This window comes from Elephas maximus, chromosome 24 (assembly GCF_024166365.1).
Source record: "Elephas maximus indicus isolate mEleMax1 chromosome 24, mEleMax1 primary haplotype, whole genome shotgun sequence".
NCBI classification, from domain to species: domain Eukaryota; kingdom Metazoa; phylum Chordata; class Mammalia; order Proboscidea; family Elephantidae; genus Elephas; species Elephas maximus.
The window spans coordinates 15,410,390-15,424,224 of NC_064842.1; the positions used below are offsets into that span (position 1 = coordinate 15,410,390).

At 49.1% G+C, this 13,835-nt stretch overlaps 1 protein-coding gene across 2 annotated transcripts in view; it reads left to right on the top strand.

The window, feature by feature from the left end:
- Positions 1-1,828: 1,828 nt before the first annotated feature.
- Positions 1,829-13,835, top strand: part of EPHX1 (epoxide hydrolase 1) — a 41,648-nt gene continuing 29,641 nt past the window's right edge. Inside the window, exons 1-2 of one of the 2 annotated variants that reach the window (XM_049868472.1) lie at positions 1,829-2,056; positions 8,694-8,865. The gene's annotated coding sequence lies outside the window, so the exon portion shown is untranslated. The remainder of the gene's footprint in view (positions 2,057-8,693; positions 8,866-13,835) is intronic. The other variant, XM_049868473.1, reaches the window with a different exon arrangement.

The window sequence follows — 13,835 nt, forward strand, 5'->3', positions numbered from 1 at the left end:
AGTGATCCAACCGAATGTGGAAACTATCGAACAATATCATTAATATCACATGCAAACAAAATTTTGCTGAAGATCATTCAAAAACGGCTGCAGCAATACATCAACAGGAAACTGCCAGAAATTCAGGCCCGTTTCAGAAGAGGACGTGGAACCAGGGATATCATTGCTGATGTCACATGGATCCTGGCTGAAAGCAGAGAATACCAGAAGGATGTTTACCTGTGTTTTATTGACTGTGCAAAGGCATTTGACTGTGTGGATCATAAACTATGGATAACACTGCAAAGAACAGGAATTCCAGAACACTTAATCGTGCTCATGAGGAACCTTTACACAGATCAAGAGGCAGTTGTTCGGACAGAACAAGGGGATACTGATTGGTTTAAAGTCAGGAAAGGTGTGCGTCAGGGTTGTATCCTTTCACCATACCTATTCAATCTGTATGCTGAGCAAATAATCCGAGAAGCTGGACTATATGAAGAACGGGGCATCAGGATTGGAGGAAGACTCATTAACAACCTACCTTATGCAGATGGCGCAACCTTGCTTGCTGAAAGTGAAGAGGACTTGAAGCACTTACTAATGAAGATCAAAAGACCGCAGCCTTCAGTATGGATTATAACTCAACATAAAACAAAAATCCTCGCAACTGGACCAGTGAGCAACATCATGATAAACAGAGAAAAGACTGAAGTTGTCAAGTATTTCATTTTACTTGGATCCACAATCAACAGCCATGGAAACAGCAGTCAAGAAATCAAAAGATGCATTGCAAACGACCTCTTTAAAGTGTTGAAGAGCAAAGATGTCACCTTGAAGACTAAGGTGCGCCTGACCCAAGCCATGGTATTTTCAATCGCATCATATGCATGTGAAAGCTGGACAATGAATAAGGAAGACCAAAGAAGAACTGATGACTTTGAATTGTGGTGTTGGTGAAAAATATTGAATATACCATGGACTGCCAAAAGAACAAATCTGTCTTAGTAAGAAGTACAACCAGAATGCTCCTTAGAAGCAAGGATGGCGAGACTGCGTCTTACATACTTTGGACATGTTGTCAGGAGGGATCAGTCCCTGGAGAAGGACATCATGCTTGGCAGAGTACAGGGTCAGCTGAAAAGAGGAAGGCTCTCAAAGAGGTGGATTGACACAGTGACTGCAACAATGAGCTCAAGCATAACAAGGATTTTAAGGATGGCGCAGGACCGGGGACCGGGCAGTGTTTCGTTCTGTTGTGCATAGGGTCGCTATGAGTCGGAACCGACTCGAGGGCACTTAACAACAACAACCCTCCCCTTGTCACCCCCATCTCCCTGCCCACCCCTTGCAAGCGGCTCACCTCCGGCCTGGAAGTGCACGCAGACTTGGGAAGCGGCACCCCAGCCTGGGAGCGCGCTAGGGCCATTTGGGCAGGAATGCCGGTGGTCCCCCACCGCGGGGGCGGTGGGCATGGCCGGGAGTAAGGCCGTGGCCCGAGGAGGACAGAGCGGGGTTCCCTTGCCCAAACCGCCCGGCGAATGTTGCCTCCAGGAGCTAATATCGAGCGGTGCATCTCACTGCTGCAGTGAAATTCACTTGTTCGTCACCGAAGTTCTAAAGCTGATCTCCAGGTCTTTAAGTTGCAGTGTGCTTTCTTGTCATCTCTGTTTGTACCCCCCCTCACCCCCCCAGTTTTCGCTTTCCTCTCGCCCCGTTGCTCCTCTTTACGGAGGAAGGGACCTGGGAGAAGGCCAACCCGCTCTGTGCACAGAAGAGAAAACGTGGGCCTGCGCGCGGTTAAGGGTTCACTACATAGCAAAAGCCGAGGCACGTGATCCGGTTGAATAAAGCGCCGCAGAAACCCGCGTGGCGTCCCGCCTCCCGCACCGGGCGCAGGGCCCTGGAAGGGGCTCATTGGCTTCGAAGCTTCTGAGGCCTTCACTTGCTCCGCCACTTGGGACCCGCCTCCCCACCCCACACCCCCACTCACCATTGTATAAATGTCTAGGGCCAGCAAGCCTGCATCGCCCTCAGGCGCCGGGATCAGCTGACACTCTCTCCCGGTCTGACCGCTGTGAGTATCTGCCCGGGCGGTGGGGGCGACCAGGCGTTTGGCTCGCCAGCTCAGGGTACCGTACGTGCGTGCTGGATTTGTGAGCTGCTGGGGGAAGCTGTTGAGGACACTGGGCTTCACCTGTCTGCAACCTTCTCTGAATTCAGCATAATTTAATGTAAACATTCTTAGGAAGCCACACGCCCCAGAAAGTACCATAGCCTTCTGGTGTGGTGGTGGTTTTCTTCAGGGGTCAGGGCTTGGGGGGACGTTGTGGGAGCCTTTTATTAGTCACACTGAGTCTAACTTGGCAGTAAAAAGCTCCGAGAGTGTTCAGCAGTTTTTAATTTATGTTTGTTTTGTTTTTGCTTTCTCAAATTTCCACACCCAGGAGGGCAGTGTGGTGACTTTTTCCTGCTTCCTTGAGGAAGTGTGGGCAGTGCAGGCACTGTTGTAGGCACTGGGGCACTAGCAGGGGGCATCCCCTCCTGGAGTTTGCACTTTGGTAGTGGTGGGAGGGGCGGGATGGACAACAGAATAAACTTTTAAACAGATGTTAGAAGATGATACCTGCTGTGGAGAAAAGTAAAGCACGAAAGAGACAAGGGGATTGACAGGTGAAAGGAGAAGGGCTTGCTGAGGGGACATTGGAGTAGACTTGAAGCCGGAATGGAGCAGGCTATGGTGCTGTCTGTGGGGACAGGGCACCAGGCTGAGGGAAGAGCAAGAGCAGAGGTTCTGAGGCAGGAGCGTGCCTGCCATGGAGGTGCTTTATGTTCATGTTTGCTGAGCGTGGGCCAAGCTGCCCACCAGTACCCTTTGGTGTGAGTGACCCAAATCGAACCCTGGGCCAGCCTGAGAGCGAGAGGATCCCAACCTTTCTGCTTACCATTCCCCTCCCCCCAAATTCCAGGGAAGAGCCTCCCATGGGAAATAATTGCTAAGCAAGGCAGCAGGGATGAACCGCAACACCACAGGCTACAATCCACATGCTCTCTGCCTACCCTGCTGCCTCTCAGCTGTACCTTAAGCACACGGCCTGGCACAGACTTAAGGGTAGGGATGTCTGTGGGAGGGGACTGAATGAGGGCTTTTTGGGCTGAGGGACCTTAGGGAAAGGGCACCCGCCCATTGAGGAAGTAGAGTCTCCTGCCGTGGTATTCCGGTTCATGCCTGTTGATAATCCTGCACCAACTGGAGCTCTAGGGCCCCCCCCATCACAAATGCACAGCACACCCTCACCCCATTGACATGTCATTTGTTGTTGGTTGCTGTCGGTTGTTTCCAACTCATGTTGACCCCATGTGTGCAGAGTAGAACTTTTCCATAGGATTTTCAAAGCTGTGACCTTTTGGAAGCAGATGGCCAGACCTGTTCTCCCAGGCATCTCTGGGTGGGTTCCAACCACTCCCCTTTCAGCTAGGAGTTGAGTGCTTAACCATTTACATCCCCCGGGGACTCCATCGGCATAGAACCCAACAAGTCCTGGCTTGGTGATTGCTCACCTGGTATCTTGACTCTCCCTTTCTAGCGTCTTGGTCCAGGATGTGAAGGCAGGGGCTGCCCAGATTCCATTTCTTGATTCTTGAGTTGAGATGCTCAAAGAAATGCAACACAGCTGGGCTTACAAAGTAAGGGGGGTAAGTGTAAGCTGATAACCACCTGTGAAGAAGTAGCTCAGAGCACACCCACTCAGGCCTGGAGTGAACACGGAGTAGGCATGTGGTGTGATTTGAGGGGCCTCTTGTATCTTATGTTTAAAACCCACCTCTGCTTACTGTTGTTAGGTACCATTGAGTCGATTTTGACTCAGCAACCCTATGTACAATAGAACAAAACACTGGCTGGTCCTGCACCATCTTCGTAGTCATTGCTAGGTTTAAGCCCATTATTGTAGCACTGTGCCAGTCCATCTTGTTGAAGGTCTTCCTCTTTTTCGCTGACCCTTTACTTTACCGAGCATGATATCCTTCTCCAGGGACTGGTCCCTCCAAATAACATGTCCAAAGTACGTGAGATGAACTCTTGCATCCTCGCTTCTAAAGAACATTCTGGCTGTACTTCTTTCCAGATAGATTTGTTCGTTCTTCTGACAGTCTGCGGTGTATTCAATACTCTCACCAACACCATAGTTCAAATGCGTCAATTCTTCTCTGGTCTTTCTTATTTGTTGTCCAGCTTTTGTGTGTATATGAGGCGATTGAAAACACCATGGCTTGGGGCAGACGCACCTTAGCCCTTAAAGTCACATCTTTGTTTTTTTAACACTAAAGAGATCTTTTGAAGAAGATTTGCCCAGTGCAATACATCATTTGATTTCTTGACTGCTGCTTCCATGGGTGTTGATTGTGGATCCAAGTAAAATGAAATCCTTGACAACTTCAGTATTTTTTCTATTTATCATGATGTTGCTTATTGGTCTAGTGAGGATATTTGTTTTCTTTATGTTGAGGCATAATCCGTATTGAAGGCTGTGGTCTTTGATCTTCATCAGCAAATGCTTCAAGTCTTCTTCACTTTCAGCAAGGAACGGTGTGTCATCTGCATATCGCAGATTGTTAGTGAGTCTTGCTCCAATCCTGGTGCCGTGTTCTTCATATAGTCCAGCTTCTTGGATTATTTGCTCAGCATATAGATTGAATAAGTATGGTGAAAAGATATAACCCAGACACACACCTTTCCTGATTTTAAACTAGGCAGTATCCTCTGGTTCTGTTCAAATGACTGCCTCTTGGTCTATGTACATGTTCGTCATGAGCACAAATAGATGTTCGGGAATTTTCATTCTTTGCAATGTTATAGATAATTTGTTATGATCCACACAGTCGAATGCCTTTGCGTGATCAATAAAACACAGGTAAACATCTCACTTCCGGTAGAGCCCTGAATTTCACCATTAGTGATTCATTTCTTTGAGAGGTAATACAGTGATGTGGAAAGAGAGTTGACCTAGACAGAAGGCCAAGCTCATGTCTCAGCTCTGCCAATAATGAGTCCCCTCCCTCAGTTTTCTTATCTATAAAATGGGCAGTTTGGGCTAGACAATCTGCAAAGCTTGCAGCTCTAATATGTGATGATTCTGTGGTTAAGTCCCAAGGGGGACTCAGGAAAGGAAACATATAGGTGGGGAATGGTCAGTTTTGATAGGGCCTGGTTATTGGCCCTGCAACCTACGCAGGGCCTACTGAGGGCAGCTATGCATGGAGTGAAGGCCCTAGCCCCAGAGGCGAAGCCTCAGACAGAGGGCAACAGCCCTAGGTCGAGGTGGGAGGGTCACTGCCCAGCCCAGCTGGCCTCCTGGGGTCACCCGTGGGCTGCTCGTGGGTGGTTCTCGCGCCAGGCCTGGCGGCTTAGGAGCAGGTTTCCAGGAGGCTGTGTGTGGTGAGGTGGGAAGCTGTGGCGCGGAGAAGGCGTCCCAGCGGCTCCCCTATTAAGAAGGAACCAAAGAGGAGAAAGTAGTTGGGGGCACTCCAGGAAGAACTGCCGCTTGCCGAGGCAAGAACTGTGCAACCTTATCCATGGTTATGTAACTCAGAAAGCTTGTACAAACTAAGCTCTAAACCAAAGCAACCTCTTCTGCCCTCAGGGTTTATTTACCTTCCTGAGGGGAGGTCATAGTCCATCCTTTCTCACAGGAGGTGGCTACTGTAACTTTAACATCTAGCCTGCAGGGCATTCCTCCCATGGGTTCAGAGGCCTGGAGTGGAGTGTTGGTGCCCACAGGACCCCCACAGCCATCAGTGATTTCCTTTTGCCACCTGGTGGGTGGGTGGGTGGGTGGGCGGGCGGGCGGGCGCTGACTTAGTGCAGGGCCAGCTGCTGCCAAGCCATACTCTTAGGTTCCCCAAGGCCTAACTGAAAGTGTTTGCATTAGAAAAAATGCTCTTCTCTTTGAGAAGCTCAAAGATTTTCCAGAAAATTCTCTAGCTAATCCACAAACTGGGATCACAGGTCTTGTCCCTGGCCAGGTCCAGGAGTTTTTGCCACCTTTAGCATTTGAGAACATCAGTAAGCTGACTGATTGAATTTGAGTGTCTCCTTGGCACTTACTAACTGGGTTGACTTGACCAAACTACTTAACCTCCCTAAGTTTCATTTTTAAATCTCTTTAAAATAGAAAAAACTACCCTTTATTTCTCAGGGTTATTGTATTACATGAGATGCTTAAAGAACCTTCTCACCCCGGTGCCACAGTCTGGGCCTCTCTGGGCTTCCTCACAGAAGGTTGTGGCACTCAGACACATACCTAGTGCCCTGGAAGGATTCTGAAAGTCTCCCCTGGGCCTGGCTGGCTGGCTTTAGCTGCTGTGGCCTGCACTTTGGGCTTGTGAGGGCTGCAGGAAGGAGATCAAAGTGCCTCCATGAAGCATCTGAGAGGCCAGACGACAGAAGGCCATTGGTCTTCCACTCCTTCTCTGAGGGCTGCCCTCTCGGACTTGACCCCAGCAGTTCAGCCTGGGCACTTGACTTTTCCTACTGAATGAGAGACCTTTGCTGCATTGCGTGGTGACTGTGGTCACGTGAGTCAAACAAACTTCCTGTTAGACTTGGAGAGTAAGATAACAGTTTGGTTTCAGTGCCAAATCTAAAGGCTGTCTTTCTAATACACAATACTGGGGAAGCCAGCACAACCTGTACAAGGCAAGGTCATGGTAGGTCCATAAAAAAAAAAAAAAAATACACATCCAAACTCCCTGAGGGATGGAATTCCGGGGCTTAGGGCTGTGGGGACCATGGTCTCAGGGAACATCTAGCTCAACTGGCATAACATAGTTTATAAAGAATATGTTCTACGATCTACTTTGGTGAGTAGCATCTGGGGTCTTGAAAGCCTGTGAGCAGCCATGTAGGATACTCCACTGGTCTCACCCCTTTGGGAATAAGGAAGAATGAAGAAAACTAAAGATACAAGGAAAAGATTAGTCCAAAGGACTAATGGACCACGCCTACCACGGCCTCCACCAGACTGAGTCCAGTACAACTAGATGGTGCCTGGCTACCACAACTGACTGCCCTGACAAGGATCACAGTAGAGGGTCGTGGACAGAGCTGGAGAAAAATGTAGAACAAAGTTCTAACTCCAAAAGAAAGACCAGGCTTGCTGGCTTGGCAGAGACTGGAGAAACCCTGAGAGTATGGCCCCTGGACACCCTTTCAGCTCAGTAATGAGGTCACTCCTGAGGTTCACCCTTCAGCCAAAGATTGAACAGGCTCACAGAACAAAACAAGACTAAAGGGGCGCACCGGCCCTGGGGCAGGGACTGGAAGGCAGGAGGGAACAGGAAAGCTGGTAACAGGGAACCCTGGGTTGAGAAGGGAGAGTGTTGACATATCATGGGGTTGTTAACCAATGTCATAAAACATTATGTGTACTAACTCTTTGATGAGGAACTAGTTTGTTCTGTAAACCTTCATCTAAAGTACAATTAAAAAAAAAAGAAATAAAATAAAGGCTGTCTTTCCAGGCACGATTAACCCCTGTGGTGACAAGGGCCCAGTGGCCGTTGAGTCATCTCTGACTCATGGCGACCCCGTGTGCATCAGAGTCGAACTGTGCTCCATAGGGTTTTCCACTGGCTGATTTTTCAAAAGTAGATTGCCACATCTTTCTTCCAAGGCGCCTCTGGGTAGACTTGAATCTCCAGCCTTTTGATTAGCAGCCAAGTGTGGTAAACTTTGGTTTTGGGACTCCAATGACAAGGGCAGTTCAGGGAAATCTGACTCTTACTCTTTGGGAGCAAAAGGATATACTTTCACACCTTCTGAATTTTCTGCCTGTGGCAAGACTCATTTGTTGGACCAAGGTGTTCCTCTGAGGAGGCAAGGGCAGCCCAGTCAGCACAGCTTCCAGGGGAGGGAGTGCACCCTTCCTCTCCGGGTTATCTGCCTCCCTCCCGAAGAGGTAGGACTTCTGGACACTGCCAGCAGGGCTGCTGTCAGAGTCACCGTGATACTCTATTAATAGTGAACATCTTCATTTCAGAGTCACCCCAGAACGTTTGATTGAACTCTATGAGTATTTTTAGCCTTTCGTGACTCTTCTTTTTGTAACCTAGACATTGACACAAACAAACTAACCCCCACCAAGACACTGACAGCCAGAACATTCCTGGGGACTCCGAGCCCAGTAATTAGGGCTGTTCTCAGTGAAGCTCACTGACCCCCTCCCTACTGCTCCGCAGAAGAAAGCTGGCTCTCCGATTACCCAACTGAGGGCCCAGTGAACAGTGCTATCCTGTTAGGTGCTATTGAGGAAGCTTCCAGACCATAGGGCACATTGTTGAGGAAAAGGAGGCCAGGGGTGAAGGGCGGGGGAGGTGCAGAGTGTAGTTACTAGCGGGAAGGAAATCAAATCCGGTGTATCATGTGGCCCACTCCTGTTAATTCCCTGAAATAGGAGTTGTTCTCTATTTGAATAGAGAATGCTAAGTATCAAAATTCCACCAGAGGCGATGCTTTTTCCTTGTGCATGGTGAACTGTGTTCCACTTGGGTTTTCTCCCTCTGTGAATTTAGAACCAGTGGAAGACTCTGGGAGTTTTGCCTTAACTGGCAGAACGTGAGATAAGGCAGAAGTTTGGATGAACCCCCCCGCCCCACCTATGAGCATGAGTGTGTCAGCCTACAATCTGAAGACAGCCTCTTTGCTCTCTCCCCAGAGCACTACCTTCGGTTACATAGTTTAAAGCTGCGTGGTCAAGCAGTTCGTAGTGGCTCCCAGCGCAAGGTGTTTGAAAACTGAAAGCAGCCATCACTCTCTCTGAAGGTGCTCAGAGCCAACCAGCCTCCCGAGGGGTCCTCCCCTTCACCTGTCCAGAACCTCCAAGACAGGTGAGGATGTAGCCTCTCAGGCCCTCCTACAAGAGGCTCCCCCACCTCCAGCTGTTTTTACTCCCTTTTGTTTTGGCCATGAGGACCCTGGGCGGTGCAAATGGTTTGCACTCAACTACTAACCTACAGGTTGGCAGTTCAAACCCACCCAGCAGTGCCACAGAAGAAAGGCCTGGCAATCTACTTCCATTAGATTACAGCCAAGAAAACCCCATGGTGCACAGTTCCACTCTGTCACACGTGGGGTTGCCAAGAGTTGGAATCAACTCTACAGCAACGGGTTGGGTTTGGTTTGGTTTTGGCCATGGTGTGTGCCACAGAAGAAAGACCTGGTGGTTTGCTGCCACAAGACTGCAGCCAAGAAAACTTCATGGAGCAGTTCTACTCTGAAGTACATGGACTTTCCATGAATTGGAACAAGTTTGGTTTTGTTCTAAAGCTACATTTTTCCTCTCCCTTGGCTGCTGGCTCTAGGCTGCCCTCCTCCCAGGGCTTGGCTCAGTGTCTTAAACAGAGATAAACAAGACCCTTGGCCTGGTGCAGTGTGCTCTCCACAGCCCAGCTCAGCTGCATCCAGGCTCGCCTGTCCTGAGTCCAGGTTCATGTCAAGGAAATGGCCAAGGGTGGGAAGGCTGGCAGTCTGCCGGGCTGTGAGCAAGCAAATGTCAGAGGAAATGTCCCCTGAGGATCTGACCCCATCAGTCCTCAGCCATCCTGCCTCCCAGACTGGTCTCTGCTAATGTGAGCATGGCTGGAATTTGGGGGAACGTTGTAGGGAAGCCCACGGGAGCCCCATCACTTGGGCAGCTGCTGATGGCAAGTTGGTGGCCGGAACTTTCCCGTTCTTCGTTGCCTTGGGAGGCCAGCCCTGGAAGAGGAGGGAAGCCATCTGTTTTTCTCTTTCCATCGATCTTCCCTACGTCTTCCCCCCGTATCCCCCTAAGGAGCAGCCAGGCTGGGGGGTAATGGGCAGGGCAGAGCGGTGTGGGGCACAGGCCTGAGGGAACACATGGACCCTCTGAGCTTCCCCAGGAGGGAGGCATGGAATCCCTTGCCTTCACAAGCAAGTGGTATAGCCCTTTTAGCTCTGCTGGCTTGCCTCCTGCCCCAAGGTGCCCAGCTTCGCCCTGCTGTAGGAAACCCCTGCCCAGGCTCCTCCGAGGCAGTCCCTACATGGGGCCCACTTAGACCTCTGCCCTACACGGGCAAGTGTCACCGCCCTTTTAGCTCCCCTGACAAGCCTCCTGCCTGAAGGCACTCTGCGGGTCTGGAAACCCATCGCAGCTGTCTCATGCCGTCACTAATGTTACACCTCTTTCTGTCTCCTGGGTCCTTGGTCCAAAGGACGTACTCCATTCCAGACTCTTCTTGATAGCAGTGAGGTTCCTTCCAAACCTCTGTGGGATTGGCTCTTTCAAACCTAGCAAGGTGGCAAAACTGAACAAGTCTGGTGGTAGCCTATAAAACCAAAAAAAAAAAAAAAAAACCAAACCCATTGCCGTGAGTCAATTCTGACTCATAGTGACCCTACAGGTCAGAGTAGAACTGCCCCATAGAGTTTTCAAGGAGCGCCTGGTGGATTTGAACTGCTGACATTTTGGTTAGCAGCCATAGCACTTAACCGCTACGCCACCAGGGTTTCCTGTGGTAGGCATAGTCACCTTATTTGCATAGTAAATGGTCCAGTCACTGCAAGAGTCTTCCAAACCTTTTTTACTTAGTCCCAGCCAATTCATTTTGTAGGAGTTACAAGATCATGACTAGAAAAGCCATATAAAAGCAATTCACTGCATTGCAGAGCACCAGGCTTTCCTGCTGGTGAGAGTCTGAGTCTGGGTCACTGTCAGGAAAATGTCAGGCAAACAGCACAGCAGAGGGAGGAGTTTCTAGCATGGATGCCAGAGCCTCAGAATCTCAGGGCTGTGCCACCATCTCAGTCTTTGTTCTTGAAAAACACTGGAGTTCAGCCTCGTGATGCACTTTGCCAGGGCTTGCACACGGTAAATGCTGAGTCACCGTTAGCTAGCACCTTGCTACAGTGTTAGGAGCATTTTCCAATTGTGAGGCTCTGACCATGTGCCTGGGTTTGGGGGTGGGAGTCTCCAAGAGCAGGCTGGCTGGCCCACCCCCTCATGTGCTGCAAGCTCCTGGGTCTGATTCTCATCTTTTTAGACCCAGAAACCTGATTAATATCCCAGTGCACCTGGGGTCCAGGTTCGCCAGTCTTCTTTTTGGGGAAAACTTGCTGTAGTACCACGTGCCATCTACTCAACCCCTTTCCTGCATCCTATGGTCTCTCTACAAACTAGACAGAGAAGTCGGTTGTGTGTTATTCCTTAAGGAGAATTCAGCCATCTTTTTGTTCAAGAATTCTGATAATTTTCTATGCTGTTATTCAGAGAATTTTAAAATTCATTCACTCATTCAACAGACATTTTCTGAGCTTCTGGTAAATGCCAGGCACTGGGAATACAGAGGGAAGCCAAAGCAGACACAGTCTCTGCCCACAAGAGGCTTACTTCTAGTGGAGGTGCCAGTCTCAATCACAGAACCACACAGACCCACATGACAGTGGCAAGGGCTCGAAATAAGAGGTGTGCTGTGCTGAAATAGTCCAAGAGAGGTTGCCTGGAAAGGGCTGCTTGATCTGAAACCTGAAGGATGAGCAGGAGTTAATGAAATGAGATGGGGAGGGAAGAGTATTCCAGACAGAGGGAACAGTATTTGCAAAGCCCTGTGGCAGGAGGGAGCAAGGTGAGTATAAAGTACTGAAAGAAAGTGAGGGAGCTGGACAACGGAGGGCAGAGAGGCTGGCAGGTCAGACCACACAGGGCGTGAAGGCCACGTTACCAGTGTTTGGTCTCAAGGGCAGTGGGAAGTTATTTACGGTTTTATTAGGGCGTTTGACATGGTCAAGATTCCCCAGGTATTGCAAATGCCTGCAAACTGAAAGGTTTGAGGTTCAGTCCACCCAGAGGCAACTTGGAAGAAAGGCCTGGTGATCTACTTCCAAAACATCAGCCACTGAAAACCTACGGAGCACAGTTCTACTCTGACACACCTTGGGTCTCCGTGAGTCAGAGTCGACTTGCTAGCAGCAGGCTAGGTGTAACATGGCCAGACTTGCCTTTCCAAAAGCTCACCCTGGCTGCAGAGCAGTAAGTGTGTTGAAGGGGGCAGGGCAGGTGTGCGTGGACCACCTGTGTGGTCCAGGGGAGAGACCCCAGGAACCTGAGCTGGTTTGTGGTGGTAGAGATGGATTCTAGATGTATTTTGAGGTAGAGCTGCCGGAACTTGCTAATGGGTTGGCTTGGATATGGGTGGGACGGAGGAGAGGGGTGTGAAGGACATCACCCGGGTTTTGGCTTGGCAGTGGGAGGGTAGATAGTTTACTGTGAGACACAACCCCAGAAGAAGACAGCGTTCAGTGGGACAGGATCACAGTACAATTTCAGATTCACTGGAGAAGGCTTTGAGATGCTCAGGAGCAGTCATCAAGTTGGCAGGTGGGGATCCAGGTCTTAGTTCAGAGGAGGTCTAGGTGAGAGACGCCCACGTGTCCATCATGTGCACAGCGGTGGCCACAAGCCACGTTCACAGAAAGGATGGCCACATCTGAACACCAGTTTCTGGCACCTACTGTTTCTCCCATTCACTCAGCCAGGCCAGCTTTGTTTGCCCAGTTTGACATTTGTCACCAGGCCTCTGGCCTTCTGATGCCTGTGGGTTCTGGATTCCCTTTTGTCCCATGGGCACTTGGGCAGAGAAAGTCAGGCAGAAGACATCCCAGCCGCAGCTGCTTGAGCATGTCTTTCTTGTGTGGTGAAGGCATCCAGTTCACAGTTAAAGTGGAATCACGGCGAAGACTTGACCTGATGGTTTCATATTTTTAAAACATGTATAATCATTTTATTTTTGAGTAGATAATACATGCAATTGGTAAAAAAAAAAAATCTTTTCAGGGTACAAAAGCACGTTCAGCGAATGCTTGCTCCGACCCCTTCACTAGCTCCCTAGGTCCCTCCTTGCAGGCAGTCACCGCTGTTACCAGTGTCTTAGGGAAACTTCCAGAGATAGCCTTCAGCATGAGTGTATGTGTTCGTTGGTGCAAACAAATGGCGCCTGCTCATCACGTACACTTTTCCGCACCCTGCTTTTTTCATTTAATTGTGTATCTTAGGAGCTCTGGTTGTGTAGCGGCTAAGAGCCTGGCTGCTAACGAAAAGGTCAGCAGTGAAAATCCACCAGCCGCTCCTTGGAAACCCTATGGGGCAGTTCCACTCTGTCCTATAGGGTCGTTATGAGTCGGAATCGACTCTCCAGCAGTGGGACTGGTTTGTTTTGTTTTATATCTTAGAGATCTTTCCGTATCGGCGTATTTAGATTTGCTTTGTTTTTAGTTGCTGTTCCATTGTATGGATTTGTCAGAACTAATTTCACCAGTCCCCGATTATGGACACTCAGGTGGTTTGCAACCTTCTGCTTTTACCAAAAAAAAAAAAAAAAGTTGTCAATATACTATGTTACTTTACGTAAGTGCAAGTCAATATATAATACATTCAGGGGATAAATTCCTATAAGTAGAATTCCTGGGTGGAAGGCTGTGTGTATTTTACATTTGGACAAATATTAAAGATTGCTTTTCATCCAACTTTTTATTTAAAGAAGTCTGTGTACTTTGAGCTAAGTGGAATGATACCCTTTCTACCCTCAGGGCTTCATCCCTAAGGGCACCTCTTCAAAAAGGACCACCTGGTGCATCTGTCTGCTCTCTGAGAACATGCTTTTTATCTGATTAGGGCAGAAGGAAAACCTTATTGGTAATGTCAGTGTTTCAGAGGTAGAACATTAATATAGCAAGGAAACTTTTGAAGACTGAGAATTAGTTTTTTTTTTTTTAATTGTACTTTGAGAATTAGTTCTTGAGAGATTGTCTACCTGGGGACTTGATATATTTTCTTTCCCCCCTG